Source organism: Narcine bancroftii, chromosome 6 (genome assembly GCF_036971445.1).
Source record: "Narcine bancroftii isolate sNarBan1 chromosome 6, sNarBan1.hap1, whole genome shotgun sequence".
Lineage (NCBI taxonomy): Eukaryota > Metazoa > Chordata > Chondrichthyes > Torpediniformes > Narcinidae > Narcine > Narcine bancroftii.
In genome coordinates, this window is record NC_091474.1 from 231,436,139 (window position 1) to 231,453,056 (window position 16,918).

Sequence of the window (16,918 nt, forward strand, 5' to 3'; positions counted from 1 at the left end):
TGTCTGGTTGTGTGTCTGTGTGTTTTGAACCAAGGACTGGAAAAACTTTTTTTTGGGTTATACTTGTACAATCTCTCTCTCTCTCTTTGGCTTGGCTTCGCAGACGAAGATTTATGGAGGGGTAAATGTCCATGTCAGCTGCAGGCTCGTTTGTAGCTGACAAGTCCGATGCGGGACAGGCAGACACGGTTGCAGCGGTTGCAAGGGAAAATTGGTGGGTTGGGGTTGGGTGTTGGGTTTTTCCTCCTTTGTCTTTTGACAGTGAGGTGGGCTCTGCGGTCTTCTTCAAAGGAGGTTGCTGTCCGCCGAACTGTGAGGCACCAAGATGCACGGTTTGAGGCGATATCAGCCCACTGGCAGTGGTCAATGTGGCAGGCACCAATCAGAACTTGACCTGACCTCACATGACTTGATGTACAGCGGCCAATTAACCTCCCGACATATCTTTGAATGGTGAAAGAACAAAACACCCAGAGGAAGCCCACACTGTTACAGAAGGTCCTGCAAAATGTATTCAGGTAGTGCCAGAGTTCAGGATTGAACCCCTATTGCTGAGACAATATCTGCTGGGCCACTGTGCTCTGGTGTTCTAAATCTGGTGAGCAAGGGGGTTGGCAATCCTTTTTTTTTAAATGTTTTAATTTTTCACACTATCAATTTTTGAACCGTATCAATCAAAATACATACAAACATTTCCCTCTTAAATATACACAGTGGCATTTTATCCCCTTTTCCCCCCTCCCTTCCCTCCCCCCTTCCGACCCCCCTCCAAACCCATTAAACGTTCAACCTATACGATACAATAAACCCATTAAGCAACGTCATCACACAATGAAAATAAACAAGAAAATTGTGTCATTTACTGTTACAAACTGGGTCAGTTCATTTCGTCTTCCTATCATTCTATCATTTTAGGGGGTGGAGGTCCGCGGTAGGCCCTCTCTGTTGTGTTCCATGTACGGTTCCCAAATTTGTTCAAATAATGTGACTTTATTTTTTAAATTATGTGTTATTTTTTCCAATGGAATACATTTATTCATTTCTCTGTACCATTGCTGTACTCTCAGGCTCTCTTCTGATTTCCAGGTTGACATTATACATTTTTTTGCTACAGCTAAGGCTATCATAATAAATCTTTTTTGTGCTTCATCCAGTTTGAGGCCTAATTCTTTTCTTCTTATATTTACTTAGAAGAAAGATCTCTGGATTTTTTGGTATGTTATTTTTTGTGATTTTATTTAATATCTGATTTAGATCTTCCCAAAACTTTTCCACTTTCTCACATGCCCAAATTGCATGTTCTGTTGTTCCCGTTTCCTTCTTACAGCGAAAACATCTATCTGATACTGTTGGGTCCCATTTATTTAACTTTTGGGCCATGATATATAACCTGTATAACCAATTATACTGTATCATGCGTAACCTTGTGTTTATTATATTCTTCATAGTCCCAGAGCATAACTTTTCCCATGCTTCATTTTTTATCTTTATGTTTAAATCTTTTTCCCACTTTTGTTTGGGTTTATAGCTTATTTCATCATTTTCCTTCTCTTGCAACTTGATAATTATTTCGTTATAAATCTTTTTATTATCATTGTGTCTGTAATCACATATTCAAAGCTGCTTCCTTCTGGTAACCTCAGTCTGTTTCCCAATTTGTCCTTTAAGTAAGCTTTCAGTTGATGATATGCAAACATTGTACCCTGAGTTTTTCCATATTTGTACTTCATTTGTTCAAATGTTAATAAATTATTTCCCAAAAAACAATTTTCTATTCTTTTAATTCATTTTCTCTCCCATTCTCTTAAGGAAAGGTTATTGTGAAAGGGATTAGCTGATTTTGCGTCAATAATAATTTTGGTATTTGGTAATTTGTTTTTTTTCCTTTCTAAGTGAATCTTCTTCCATATATTGAGTAAATGATGCAGTACTGGTGAGCTTTTATATTGCACCAGCTTTTCATCCCACTTATAAAGTATATGTTCTGGTACCTTCTCCCCTATTTTATCTAGCTCTATCTTAGTCCAATCTTTTTTTTTCCATTGTCTGATAAAAATCTGATAAATATCTTAATTGTGCTGCTCTATAATAATTTTTAAAGTTTGATAACTGCAAACCACCTTGTTTGGAACAATCAGATGATTTGAACGGAGGGGGTTTTCTAGTATTAGTATAGAACTGCCTCTTGGTGTTGAGTTGAACACTACAGTTAGAAACACTTCCCAACACTGAAATGAATTCTGGTAAAAAAACCTTTTGAACTTGTCTTTCTGGAATTCAGTTCTCCACCAGTCGGAAAATGTGCATGCTTGAGTTTACCAGCAGATGATGCATAGATTCATAACAAGAAACATGGATCAAGACAAGAGCCAGACAGAAGTTACTCCAGCCTTTGCGCTTTCAGGGAACATCACCACAAAAAGATCAAAGGTTATGAATTTTCTTTGAAGCCTTGGGTGACTCGCAGAACTTAGAAGGAGCTCGTTTTTCCATCAAATCTTATTCACGCTACAACAAAATGGAAAATTGCCATTGACTGGATGCCAGGGTCAAGAGAATTTCTCTACTTCACAATTTTTTCTGTCCCACCCCAATGTCTTCAAGTTCAAGCTTATTATCATCCGACTGTACAAGTCAAGTCAGGTCACCTTTATTTTTTGTTCATACCAAGCTCACAGGGTAAAGACGAGATAGTGTTTCTCCAGGACCACAGAGCATATTTACATAAATATAAGTTGGAATAGAAGTTAAACACATTACAATATAAGACGTATGCAGTAACAGTCCATGGCACACTATCCACATGTGTTCTGGGAATTCAGGAGCCTGATGTCTTGGGTGAAAAAACTGTTTCCCAATCTGGTCTTAACAACCTGAGTGCTATGGTGCCTCCTACCAGATGGCAGGAGACAGAAGAGTTTACATTAGGGGTGTGTGGAGTCCTTCACAATATTTATTGCCCTTCGCCTGCATCGAGTGTTGAAGATGCCCTTCATAGTAGGAAGGAAGTCCCCAGTGATCTTTTCTGCTGACTTCACTATCCTCTGCAGGGTCTTGCGGGTCCGAGGAGGTACAGCTTCCAAACCAGGCGGTGATGCAGTTGCACAGGATGCTCTCGATACATCCTCTGTAGAATGTAGTGAGGATGGGGCCTTCGCCAGAAGTAAGAGGCACTTCTGGGCTTTCCTGGCTATGGTGCTAATGTCAAGTGCACTCAAAGGAACTTGAACCTCAACAGTTGAGCTGCCAGTGGCCAGCGGAGCGAGGTCCCCTGGGCCCTCCTGAAGTCAACAACCATCTCTCTTGTTTTTTGGCTGTTGGTTGTGCACCAGTCCATTAGTGACTGCACCTCATCTCTGTGCGCTGACTCATCATTCTTACTGATCAAGTCCACCACGGTCGTGTCATCAGAAAACGGTGTGGTTCGAGCTGTGTTTAGCTGCACAGTTGTGGGTCAGTAGAGCGAACAGCAGTGAGCCTGGGAGGGGGGGGGGGGCCCGTGCTCAGTGTGATGATCTCGGAGGTAGTTTTTCTGATCCAGACAGCCTGAGGTCTCCCTGATAGGAAGTTGAGAATCCAATTCCAGAGGGAGATGTTTAGACCCAGCAGGCTCAACTTCCTTTATCAGGTACTGAGTTACGATGGTATTGAATGCTGAGCTGAAGTCAATAAACAGCATTCAAGCATACGTGTCCTTGTTTTCCAGGTAGGTGAGGGCTAGATGAAGGGCAGTGGCGATGGCATCATCCATGGAGCGGTTGGGTCTGTATGTGAACTGCAGGGTGGGGGGGGGAATCTAGTGACAGGGGCAGCAGGAGCTTGATGTGCTCCATGACGATCATCTCGAAGCACTTTATGACGATGGGCGTGAGTGCAACACGGTGGTAATCATTGAGGCAGGATACAAACGACTTCTTTGGCACAGGGACAATAGTGGTGGCTTTGAAGCCCGTTGGAATCATGGCACCTCTCAGGGAGATGTTAAAAATGTCGTTGATAACATCTGCTAGCGGAACCGCACATGCCCTGAGCACTCTGCGACAAAACAGCATTCTCTGGTGCAAAAACGTGCAAACACACAACCAGACATTACACACATGCAGACAAATGATATATATGCAGAACATATTTACATATATAAAAATAAATGCATTTTGCTCAATAAATGGTAGAGTATCGGTGGCTTTGTATGAGAAGTTCATGTAGTTGTTCAGCAGTCTCATTGCCCATGGGAAGGAGCTGTTTCTCAGCCTGGTGGTTCTGGCTCTGATACACCTGGGAGTAGCTAAAAGATGCTGTGTGCGGAGGTGAAAGGTGTCCTCAATGATCTTGCATGCCCTCTTCAAACAATGATCCCGGTAAATCACGTTGATATGTGGGAGGAAACCCCACTGACCCTCTCTGTCACTCTTATGGTTCTGTGAATTGACCTCCGATCTGACACACTGCACAGCAACCATATCACACTCTGATGGGACCGGCAGGGACGCTCTAGATAGAGCTCCTGTAGAAAGTTGACAGGGTGGTGGCCTCAGTCTTCTCAGGAAGTGCAGTTGTTGTTGCTGCACCTTCCTTACAAGTGAGGTAGATTTTTGGCAGGAGTTGAGGCTCTCCAATCAATCACTTTTTGTAATTTGTGCTTTTATGCTTTTGGTGGCTGGAGGCTTGACTGTTGCAAATGACTAACCCATTCTATCCTCAGAAGGATAGCCGTCGACAAGAGAAAGGAAGGAAGGAGCTGTGAAATGCCCCCTCTGCCCCCCCCCTCCCGCGTATCACCTCTCGCTTTTTCCCCCTCCCACCTATATCCTTTCAGCTGCTGCTCTCTACTTCCCCCCACCACCCCCACGTTCTTCTTCAGACATCTGCCTGATTTTTGGCACCCCTCATGAAGGGCTCAGGCCCAAAATATCGACGGTCTTCTGCATGGCCTGCTGAATCTCTCCAGCACTTTTCGTTACCATGCTACACCCTGGAAACATCTGTAGATTTTCTTGTTTAACTCCTTGCCCTGGATGCCGTCAAGTTTCTTGAAGTGTACTGGAGCACACTCATCCAAGCTAGTGGGGAGTATTCTCCCATGCTCCACTCTTGGGCCGTGAATAAACCTCAGATCATCAGGAGCTAACTCTCTTAATCATGGGGCTCCCAGCATCTGACCTGCTCTTGCAACAGTGGTATTAATGTGGCTGGACAGTTGGCTATTGTTGGTGTTAGACTTGTCAAAGTCTTTGGTGGTCAAGGATAATTGGTCAGGCTTTCTCTTGTTGGACATGGCCATTAGCTGGCATTTTATGCTTAAATATTACTTGCTACTTACCAACCCATTCAATTTTTCCCAGATCTTACTTCATGCAAGCAAAGAATGGAGTAAAACGCAAAGTCTGCAGGCACCTTGGTTGAAGTAGAAGTACAAAGCTGGAGAAACTCTGCAGGTCAAACAGTGCACTTTATATAGCAGTGATAAAGATACATAATCAATGTTTCGGGCTTGAGCCCTTCATCAAGCTAAGAGCAAAATGTACACAGGCGCCTGAGGCAAATGGTGAGGGGAGGGGCAGGGGGAGGAGCACAGTCCCACAGGCAGAAGGCAATAGAGGATAAGATTGGGAGGAAGGGCACATCAGCAAACAAGGGAAGGGGGGGATAGCTCTGTGAATGGAGAGGGAAGGGGGTGAAGAGCTGGAGGATAGAAGGGAGAGTGTTGGAGAAGAGAGGGAGGACAAGGAGAACGCTAGTAGAAACCAGAGAGGTTGATGTTAATGCTTTCTAGCTAGAGAGTGCCCAATCAGAAAATTAGCTGTTGTTCCTCCAATGTACAGGTGGTCTTGGTTTGTCAGGAAAGTTGTTTCCATTGGCACGCTAGGCTAGAAATTGGAGACATAGCCTCAAGATTAGGGAGAGTAGATTTTGGATGGAGATGAGGAGGAATTGGTTTTCCCAGAGAGTAATAAATCTGTGGAATTATCTGCCTTTTTAAATATATTGAAGACAGAATTAGATTTTTGTGCAACAGGGGAATTAAGAGTTAGGGGAAAAGGCTGGTAAGTGGAGCTGAGCCCACACCCAGATCATCCAGGATCTTACTGAATGGTAGAGCAAGCCTACGTAAGATGTAGCAGCAGAATTAGGCCATTCAGCCCATCGAATCTGCTCTACCTTTAGATCATGGTTGATGTATTTTTCATTCCCCATTCTCCTGCCTCTTCCCATCAGCATGGACACTCCTACCAGTGAAGAACCTATCAATCTCCTCTTTAAGTACTTTGTACAACCAAAAATATACTTTATTCACAATAAATTATTTACGAACAAGAAAACCGTTCGTCTTTTTACACTCATTATATCAGTCATATCTATACATTCTTATCAATGCACATTGTTGCATTTGTCCTCTCAATACCCCATTACTACCATTGTGGCACCTTGTCTTTTCTCCCCCCTCTGTTGGATAAAGGACTTCCCTTCAATCTCAGCCCGGTAATGGGAGGACCTTGGGTTGGCTGCACCAAGCCTCAGTGTGTCCCAAACACGTTCTCCTGCAGCCTGGAATGGGCCGTTCGGCAGGATACCCAGACCAACATCTCAGCATGCTGAAAGACCAACAGGTTTCGGGCAGACCAAGGTACATCTTTCACCGCGTTGGTGGTCTTCCAGCAGTTCTTGTGGTTGGGCTCTGAGTGTGTACCCAGGAACAGCCCGTGGATCATTGGGGATGAACCCATGACATGGACCTTTGCATCCTTCTCCACATACTCCTTACGAATCTGCATTCAGTAAAGAGGGCTTCTGTCCAGCGCAGCCATCCCAAGGACAGCGTGTGTGGAGGGTGATGTTCCAGTTGCACAAGAAGGATCTGACTGAGAGGTTTCCTCTCACCACCAGCCAGGTCAAGTCCTGGTGGTTATTTGTGACCCTTGGTGATGGAGCATTCCGCCACATCACCTGGGTGATCTTCTCAGGCAACCATCCCACCAGATCCATTGGGTCCTCATCTCTGGGTTTCTGCAGGATGTTCCGTGCTGACCACTGCCTGATGGCTTTGTGGTCGAAGGTGTTGTTCTGGAAAAACTCTGCCACAAAGGATAGTGGTGTGGCAAAGTCCAACTGACTGGGACATTGTGAGGCAACGGCCCAAGGCCTATCCTTCAAAAAATCTGAGACATGTAAAACCTCAGCACATAGTGGGACTTGGTGCTCTCATACTTTGGTTCCACTCACAGGTCTGATGTATTCACGTATGAAGGTGATCATCAGGATGAGGGCCACGTTGGGAACGCCATTGACCTCATTGTCTGGCACTTGTACACGGTGTCCCTTTGGACTGATCCATTTTGGACCCACATATGAATCAGGAAAACTGCTCTGGAAACCACCAGGGAGGAGGTGTGGGGTTAGGCCACACCTGTGCCACCTACAGCAGCACCAAGAGCACCTTGCACCTGATGACCAGGTTCTTCCCCATTATTGAGGCAGAGTGCCATGAATACAGACCCAGTTTTTGCTGGACCTTTGCAGTCCGCTCCAACCAATTCTTGTTGCACGCCTTAGCCTCTCCAAACCAGTTCCCCAGCACCCTCAGGTTGTCAGATCTGACCGTGAAGGGGATGGTGGACGGGTTGGGGCAGTTACTGAAGAGCATTTCCTCTGCTTTAAATATACACAATGACTTGGTCTCCACAGCCATGGAGGGTGTTGAATACCACAGACTTAACACCCTTCATTTGAAGAAATGCCTCCTCATCATTGTTCAGAGGAGGCATCCTTTTATTCTGAGCTGTGCCCTCTGGTCCTAGACTCTCCCACTGCTGGAAACATCCTCTCTGCCTCCACTCTTTCCAGGTCTTTGAATATTCAGTAGAAAATTTGGTAGGGCCAGATGGCCAACTTCTGCTCCTATTTCTTATAGGAGGCACGTTATGGGAGAGGAATGTGAAAAGTATTGCTTTTACTAACATTTGGTGGCTCATTGGTAGTTGAAGTCTTGCTAATCTCAGACTCATTTTAAATGTGCTGAGCTCTGTGTAACCTTTCAGAATTTAGACATTGTGAGACCAGTTGCATTGTTGATGTAGCCTCCAGTGTCCTACATGTAGTCACATGACCTACATGTAGCCACTAGTATCCTGCATATAGTCACCAGTGTCATACATGTAGACACCAGTGTCCTGCATGTAGCCACGAGTGTCCTGCACGTAGTCAACAGTGTTCTCCATGTAGCCACCAGTGACCTGCATGTAGCCACCAGTGACCTGCATGTAGCCACTAGTGTCCTGCATGTAGTCACCAATGTTTTGCATGTAGCCACCAGTATCCTATATATAGTCACATGACCTACATGTAGCCGCTAGTATCCGGCATGTAGTCACCAGTGCCATACATGTAGCCACCAGTGGCCTGCATGTAGCCACCAGTGTCCTATATGTAGTCACCAGTGTGCTACATGTAGCCACCAGTGCCCTGCATGTAGCCACCAGTGCCCTGCATGTATTTACCAGTGCCCTACATGTAGCCACCGGTGTCCTGCATGTAGCCACCAGTGTCCTGCATGTAGCCACCAGTGTCCTGTGTGTTGTCACCAGTGCCCTACATGTAGTTGCCAGTGCCCTGCATGTAGCCACCAGTGTCCTATATGTAGCCACCAGTGTTCTACATGTAGCCACCAGTGTCCTATATGTAGTCACCAATGTCATACATGTAGTCACCAGTGTCATACATGTAGTCACCAGTCTCATACATGTAGTCACCAGCACCCTACATGTAATCACCAGTATCCTACATGTAGCCACCAGTGTCCTGCATGTAGCCACCAGTGTCCTGCATGTAGTCACCAGTGTTCTGCATGTAGCCACCAGTGCCCTGCATGTAGTGACCAGTGGCCTGCATGTAGCCACCAGTGTTCTACATGTAGCCACCAGTGTTCTACATGTAGCCACTAGTGTCCTACATGTAGTCACCAGCCTCATACATGTAGTCACCAGCGCCCTACATGTAGCCACCAGTGTCCTATATGTAGCCACCAGTGTGCTACATGTAGCTACCAGTGCCCTGCATGTAGTCACCAGTGTTCTACGTGTAGCCACCAGTGTCCTACATGTAATCACCAGTGTCCTACATGTAGCCACCAGTGTGCTACATGTAGTCACCTGTGTGCTACATGTAGCAGTGTTACCTAAGAACATAGGAATCAGAAGCAGGTGTTGGATATTTAACTTCTCACGTCTGCTCCTCTGTTCAGTAGGATATTGTTCTTCATTGCTACTTTCATGAAATTAAACCTTACACCAGTGTCTACATTTTTAGAAAGTGTCTCCTGGCAGAGTGAAAAATGCAAGTATTTCTTTAAATGTATTTAAATTTAGACTGACAGCATGGTAACATGCCATTTCAGCCTAAGAGAACGTGCCGCCCAGTTACACCCAATTGATCAACAACTTCTGTACATTTTGAAGGGTGGGAGAAAACCAGAGCACTGAAAGGAAGCCCACACATACACGGGGAAAATGTAAAAATGCCTTACAGACAGCAGCCTGGTACTCTAAAAATGTTGTGTTAACCGCTACAATAACCGTGAAAGTTTTTATCCTTCTATCCAAGACTTCTTGTTCTTGACCCTACAATAAGTGAATACATTTACTGAGATGTTAATCCATGGTCAGGTGCATTAAGGATGCATGTATCTGCAAGCAGAAGACTGAAGAGTTGTGAACTCGGCCAGTGCCTTCATGGGCATCAGTCTTCACTCCACAAGAGGCAGGGTCTTTAAGCAGCCACTATCCTCAAGGACCATCACCACCCTCTTCATTCAGCTACCATCAGGAAGGAGGAACAGGAACCTGAAGATGAGCACCCAGCTGCAAAAACAGCTTCTTTTCCTCTGCCATCAGATTTCAGAATGCAGAATGAACCACGGACACTACCTCACCTTCTCTTCTTTTGCACTAATTCCATTTTTAAAAAAATGTAATTTATACCAGTCTTTGAACCTGTGGCGCTGCCACAAAACAATACATTTTGTGACGTGTTTGTGACAATAAAGTCTGGTTTTGATTCTGATCTGGACTCCAGAAACATGTTCCACTTTTGAGTAGGATCATGCTTGAACTTCTCATAACTTCAGCTCTGCATTTGGTCTACCCACCAGTGGATCTCAACCTTTTTCTTTCCCACTCACATTCCACTTTAGGTAATCCCTATGCCATAGGTGCTCTGTGATTAGTAAGGGATTGCTTAAGGTGGGATGTGGGTGGAAAGAAAAAGTTTGAAAACCACAGTTTTAATCGTCCCTCATTGACTCGTTATGTGCACGGTTTCCGAACTCCAAAGGAAATGGGCCAATGACAATTTTTCTCAAGCAAAATACTTCAGTCACCATTGGGTGTAGAGCAGTAATTCTCAACCTTCCCTTCCCACTCACATCCCCACCTTACTAATGACAGAGCACTGATGGCATAAGGATTACTTAAAGTGGTATGTGAGAGGAAAGAAAAAGGTTGAGAACCACTGATTTAGACCCTTGTTTATCAAGGATCTGTCACTTTATCTTAAATTATTCAGTCTCTGTTTCCACCACTCCCTGACCAACAGAGACTCAGGACTCAGGGAGTAATAAAATCTCACCTCTTTGAAGCAAAGAAGGATTAGAGGTGACTTAATAGAGGGCTACAGATTCTGAGAGGCTTAGATAAGGTCGACTGCCAGAACCATTTTCCGAGGGCAGGAGTAGCAAACACCAGAGGACATCTGTACAAAGGGTAGGGAGGAATGTTTAGGGGAGGTATCAGGGGTATGCTTTTTACACAGAGTTGTGGGTGCCTGGAATGCATTGCCAGGGTTTGTGGTGGAGGCTGGAACAATAGGGGCATTTAACACTTATGGATGAATGAAAAACAGAGGGTTATGAGGTAGGGAGGGGAGGCTCGGTGCCAGATCATATGTTAGAGGGGGGCACTAGTGAGTTGGGTGAGGTACTGGCAGGATCCAACCTGTTGATGGGTGTGGGAGGGGTTTGCTAGGAGGGGCCTACCTGTTGTTGAAGCCATCCGCCCCTCAGACGTGGGATAGGAGGGCGCTCTTTTTATTGCATTAAGCATCATTAGGACGCAACCAAAAAATCCAGAAATTTTTCTTTTAAATAATATAAGTGATAAAGAACTAGGTCTCAAATTGGATAGAGCCCAAAAAAGATTCATTATGATAACCCTAGCAGTAGCAAAAATATGTATAATGTCAACTTGGAAATGGAAGAAAACCTGAAAATACAGCAATGGTACATGGAAATGAATGTGTATTCCATTGGAAAAAAATTTATGTACAATTTAAAAGACAAATATACATTGTTCGAACAAATTTGGGAACCATATATGAAATATAACAGAAAATGCCGGCCTCGGACCTCCATCTCCTAAAGTGTTAAGAAGATAAACATGATCGGATTTAATATGTAAAAGTAGATAACATGACTTTCTTTTTTGTTTTTCTTTTGTGTGAAGATGTTGTTTTCTTGTATTTTATATGTTTAATATTTATTGGCTTTGGAGGGGGTTGGGAAGGGGGAGGGAGTGTAGAGGGGAGAAAGGAGGGAAAATGTCAATGTGTATACTTAATGGGAAACATTTGTAAATATTTTTGTTGATATGGTTCATAGTGCGATTAAAAAAAAGTTACAAAATAAAAAGCGTCACTAGACGCTACTGACGCTTGACACACACTAGTGACGCAGCTGGGGGCAGGTGGAGAGTCGCTAGCATGCGTCAACTTAGACGCTAGTGACACATGAGGGAATGGGGGTGGGTCTGATGGCCAGGGATGGCCAGAACCATATGGGGGGGGGAGAGCAGAACCTTGTTTGCGGGGGGTGGGGTTATTCCCCGTGGATGCCCCTCCTTGGCACCGACCCTGAGGGAGGGCTTCGTTTTTTTGGTACAAATATATATTGGCACGTGATCATGGGCCAAAGGGCCTGTACTGTGCAGTAATGTTCTATGTCTCTTTTAAATGAATCATTCTTTATTTTTGAGCTGTGACCTATAGTTATAGATTCTGCAATAAGATGACATTCTATGAAGATCCCTCAGGATCTCTGTTTTAATCAAGCCCTCCCTCACTTTATTAAACTCAAGCAGATACTGACCCAGATTATACACCATTTCTCATCAGACAAGACGCTCATTCGAGATATTAATTTAGAAAACCTTCTCTCAATTTACAGGAACTAAGCTTGACAAAAAGGCACAAGACAATAAGTACATTAAAGTAATAGATTTATTTAAGCAGATAGCTTCTTGGTAAGAGGAAGTGAAAGCAAAGAAAAACTGCTGGAGAAAGCCAGCGAGTCACGCAGCATCTATGCAGGGAAAGGCATTGTCAAGAGTAACAGCAATGTCATGCAGACTATACAACGTACACGTACACTTGCTGCAGCCACTACAATAGGATGTATTAACTTATTGTACAGAAAGAAATAATGAATACAAAATATAGATAATAAATGTTCACAGCTACCATAGTGTAATAAAAATATAGTAAGCAGGTAGGCAGAAGCAGAGTTGAAATTACATGGAAATCATCCACAATCTTCTGAATGGCAGGGTCCTCGGTTCATGTGTTCACATCTATATATGGAACTTTTCTAAAGCCTCAAGGTACATTGTGGAACTCCATCATCCATGATGTGCCCAACTCTTTACTGCAAAATGGTGTGGGCTCGTCACTGCAGTTGGGCTTTTACGTGCATTTCATGTTAGAAAATAATTTGTATGTTTTGAAGACTTGTACATGAGCCGAGGGCCTTTTCTTAACGCTCTGCAAGACTGAGCCCCCACCCCCCACCTCTGACTTGTTTTCCGCAGAAGGGAGCCTATTTCTGCCCTGAGCTCCAAAGTAAAATTGGCCAGGGTTTGGAGCAGAGCCAAAGTCAGCTGAAGGTCACAAAGGGAACAGGCACCTGCTGCCCCTAGTCGGCAACCATACCCCAGTGGGCCACCATGCCGGGATGTGACTTGCTTTGCTCAGAGACCGTGGTGAGGCGGGGTGGGTCCCAGTGTGTAACCTCCAAATGGTATGGTTGGCGCAGCGGTGAGCGCAACGCTTTTACAGCGCCAGCGATTGGGGGTTCGAATCCCACACTGTCAGTAGAGAGTTTGTACATTCTCCCTGTGTCTGCATGGGTTTTCCCTGGGGGGGAGGGGGGGGTTCAGTTGAAATGTACCGAGGGTGTAGGTTAATTGGGTGTAAATTGAGCGGCACAGGCTCGTGGGCCAAAATGGCCTGTAACCGTGCTGTATGTCTAATTTTTTAAATAAATAAATGGAAGCCACTAGGACCTGTGGCAGAAGAGCTGAAGGGAAAGAAAGAAGGATAATCAGAACGTTGGTGGATCACCTTTTAAAACTTTGTTGATTTCGGGAACTGCCAACATTGAGGCATGTTTACAAGAAAGAAACTGAGCTATCAGAGGTATATTTTTCATGCAGAGTGGTGAAAGCCTGGAATGCATTGCCAGTGCTGGTGACGGAGGCTAGTACAACGGGGGACATTCAAAAGGTGTGTGAGGTAGGGAAGGATCAGTTTGTTGTGGAGTAGATTTACAAAGGTTGGCACAGCGTCATGGGCTGAGGGGCCTGTTCTCTGCTGTAATGTTCTACTTTCTAAATTAGCTATTCCCAAAGGGGGCTTTACACCCCACTGGGGGCCACAGCATTTTTAACTAAAAGCCTTTGTTTTCTTTTCTCCTCGGGAAACGTAAATATTTTTAATGTTTTTGATGTTGTCGGTAGGAGAGAAGTACGGAAGAAAACAAAATTTGACTACTTCACAGGGAAGGGGGCCCATAGCCGAATGGCTGCCCTAAATGTAAAATACAGTACAACTCTGATTGTCTGAAATGGTCAGGACTGGGCCTATTTAGGAGAAATCGTTTTTTTGGAGAACTGGTCATTTTTTTTAAAAACAGCCCAGTAGCAGCAGCAAATCATTTGTAACAATGTTTAAACAGCAACGAACAATAAGGGAAGGCTTTTTAAGCATTAAAATAATGTTTAATTCTCACCAAAAAAAAGCTGGCTGCTGCCAATCACCAACACTTCCGCACTGAGGCCCCACTCCTGCCAGGAGTCTGGCGGTCCCGCTCCAGCCGGGAGGCCGCTCTCTCCTGGATGACGCCGGGACAAGGGATTCGTCCAACCACTTGTGGCTGGGACACAGCGGCACACAGTTTGAGAGGGAGACTTGGAGAGAAAAGTCAATAGGGGAGGTAAAGAAGTAATGGAAAGAGAGAGGGGAAGGAGTTACCTGAAACAAGGACAATCGTCGTTCATCGAGTGAATTTTTTTCAACCTGTGAGGTCAGTTCAGCTCTGAAAATTTTTTGGATAAATGAGGATTTCTGATTTGTTTTGGAAACTCTCATTTATCTGAAATTTTTTTTAAAAACATCAGATAAATGAGGATTTTGGAGAATCCGATTTCAGGTAATTGGAGTTGTACTGTAGTTACTTAATACAAAGAGCAGAGATGGTAGTGGAAGTGGATACATGTTGCAGATCGTATTCACAATTCATTGTGTTTTGGGACTGACTAGCTGGGTTACGGCAGGGATTGTGCATGTGTAGTGGCTGCTACACAGAATGAAATGCACCACTAACACGATGGGAGTTTCAAATGAACTGTTTATTCAAACTTCGCATACACCCTTTAAGGGCAGCGTGAGCTCCGCCCCCGCATCAGTAGTGACATCATCACGCTTGCCCGGGACACGCACTTTGGCCTATGCCACAAGGCACAGAGGTCCCCTGATGGTGCCATCTTCTCACAGCTGCCCCGCCGATGTGGTAATACAAGCGGGCCCAGTTCGCCACAAGTGATGTGCCAAAAGTGGCGGATTGGATGATTGGAAGTGGCGCGTTGCACTCCTATGATAATTAATAATAAAAAAGTAAGCCTACTTAACCAAAAAATCTATAGCAGAAATTCAATTTGCTTAGCGGTAGAAATGGATTTAACTGAGAATAAATCTAAAACTTAGCAATTATTTTTAGCAAAATCAAAACAGACTCAAAAGTCTTAAGAAATAACATTACAATATTCGAACAAGTATGGGAGCCATACATGAAACACAATAGACTTGGACTTCCACCACCTAAAATGACAGAAGGAGAAGATAATGAAAAGAACTGACTCAGTAAAATTTCTTGTTTATTTTATTAAATGACAACATTGTTTAACGAGTTTAATGTATCTTATAGATTGAACTTTAAATAAATGGGAAAGGGAGTGAGGGAGGGAGGGAAGGGAGGGGGGAAAAAGGGGGAGAAAACAACACTGTATATATTTAAGAAGAAAAATGTCTGTATGTATCTTGGCCAATATGGTTTATAGTGTGAAAAATAAAAATTTTTTAAAAAGTCTCATTGAAGTGAGTAATGTTCACAATTAAGGTACCTATCAGATTTTTATCAAACAAGGGAAAAACCAGACTGGACGAGATTAGAATTAGATAAAATAGGGGAAAAGATACCTGAACACATATTATATAAATGGGACGAAAAATTGGTACAACATAGAACTTCTCCAGTATTACACCATCTCCTCAATATATGGAAGAAGATTCATGTAGAAAGAAATAAAACAAATTATCAATTACCAAAACTAATATTGACGCAAAATAAGCTACTCCCTTTTACAATAGACAACCTTTCCTTTAGAAAATGGGGAAAAAAAGGGATTAAAAGAATAGAAAATTGTTTTTCAGGAAGTAGATTCTTATCCTTTGAACAAATGAGAGATAAGTACAATATAACTGGAGATACAGCGCTGGCATATTACCAACTGAGATCCTACTTGAAAGATAAATTAGGAAGCAATTTGAGTTTACCAGAGGGAAGTAACCTTGAATATGTGATTACAGATACAATGTTAATCAAAAGATTTATAACAAATATGTATATTAAACTGCAAGAAAAGGAGAATGAGGAAACAAATGGTAAAACTAAACAAAAATGGGAACAAGATTTAAATATAAAGATAAAAAAGGAAACATGGGAGAAATTATGTTCTGGAACGATGAGAAATACAATAAATACGAGGCTGCGTATGATACAATATAATTGGTTACACAGACTATACATTACACCGCAAAAGTTAAATAAATGGGACCCAACAGTATCTGATAGATGTTTTCGATGTAAAAAAGAAAGGGGAACAACAATTCATGCAATCTGGACATGTGAGAGAGTAGAAAAATTTTGGGATGATCTCAATCAGATATTAAATAAAATAACAGAAAACAATATACCAAAGAATCCAGAGATCTTTCTCCTAAGTAACATAAAAAATAAAGAATTTGGAATTGACTTGGAAGATGCACAAAAAAGATTTGTTAAGATAGCCCTAGCCGTAGCAAAAAAATGTATTATGTCAATCTGGAAATTGGAAGATAATTTGAAAATACAACAATGGTATATAGAAATGAATAAATGTATTCCATTAGAAAAAATAACATATAGTTTAAGAAATAATATTGAAATATTCGAACAAGTATGGGAGCCTTACATTAAATACAATAGCGAAAACCTACCGGGAACAAACATTACCTAAGTTGATGGAAGGAGAAGAAAAGAAAAGAATGGACTCAGTAGAATTTCTGGTGTATTTTTGTTGAATGACAACATTGTCTGACTGGCTTAATGCAACCTAGATTGTATACCTAAAATGGATGAGAGGGGGGGGGTGGGGGGGTGGCTTGGGAGGAGGGAGGGGGGGGAGAAAAAGTCACTGTATATGTGTGAAAAAGAAAAAGTGTATATCATGGCTAATGTGATTTATGGTGTGAAAAATAAAAAAAAATTAAATAAATAAATAAATAAATAAATAGAAAAGAAGTGAGTAATGTTTATCTTGTTTTATATTAAATCAATATA

The 16,918-nt window shown here is 43.0% G+C and overlaps 1 protein-coding gene across 11 annotated transcripts in view; it reads left to right on the forward strand.

Annotated features, from left to right (window-relative positions):
• acoxl (acyl-CoA oxidase-like) overlaps positions 1-16,918 on the forward strand; it is a 434,711-nt gene that overhangs the window by 310,272 nt on the left and 107,521 nt on the right. The window lies entirely within an intron of this gene.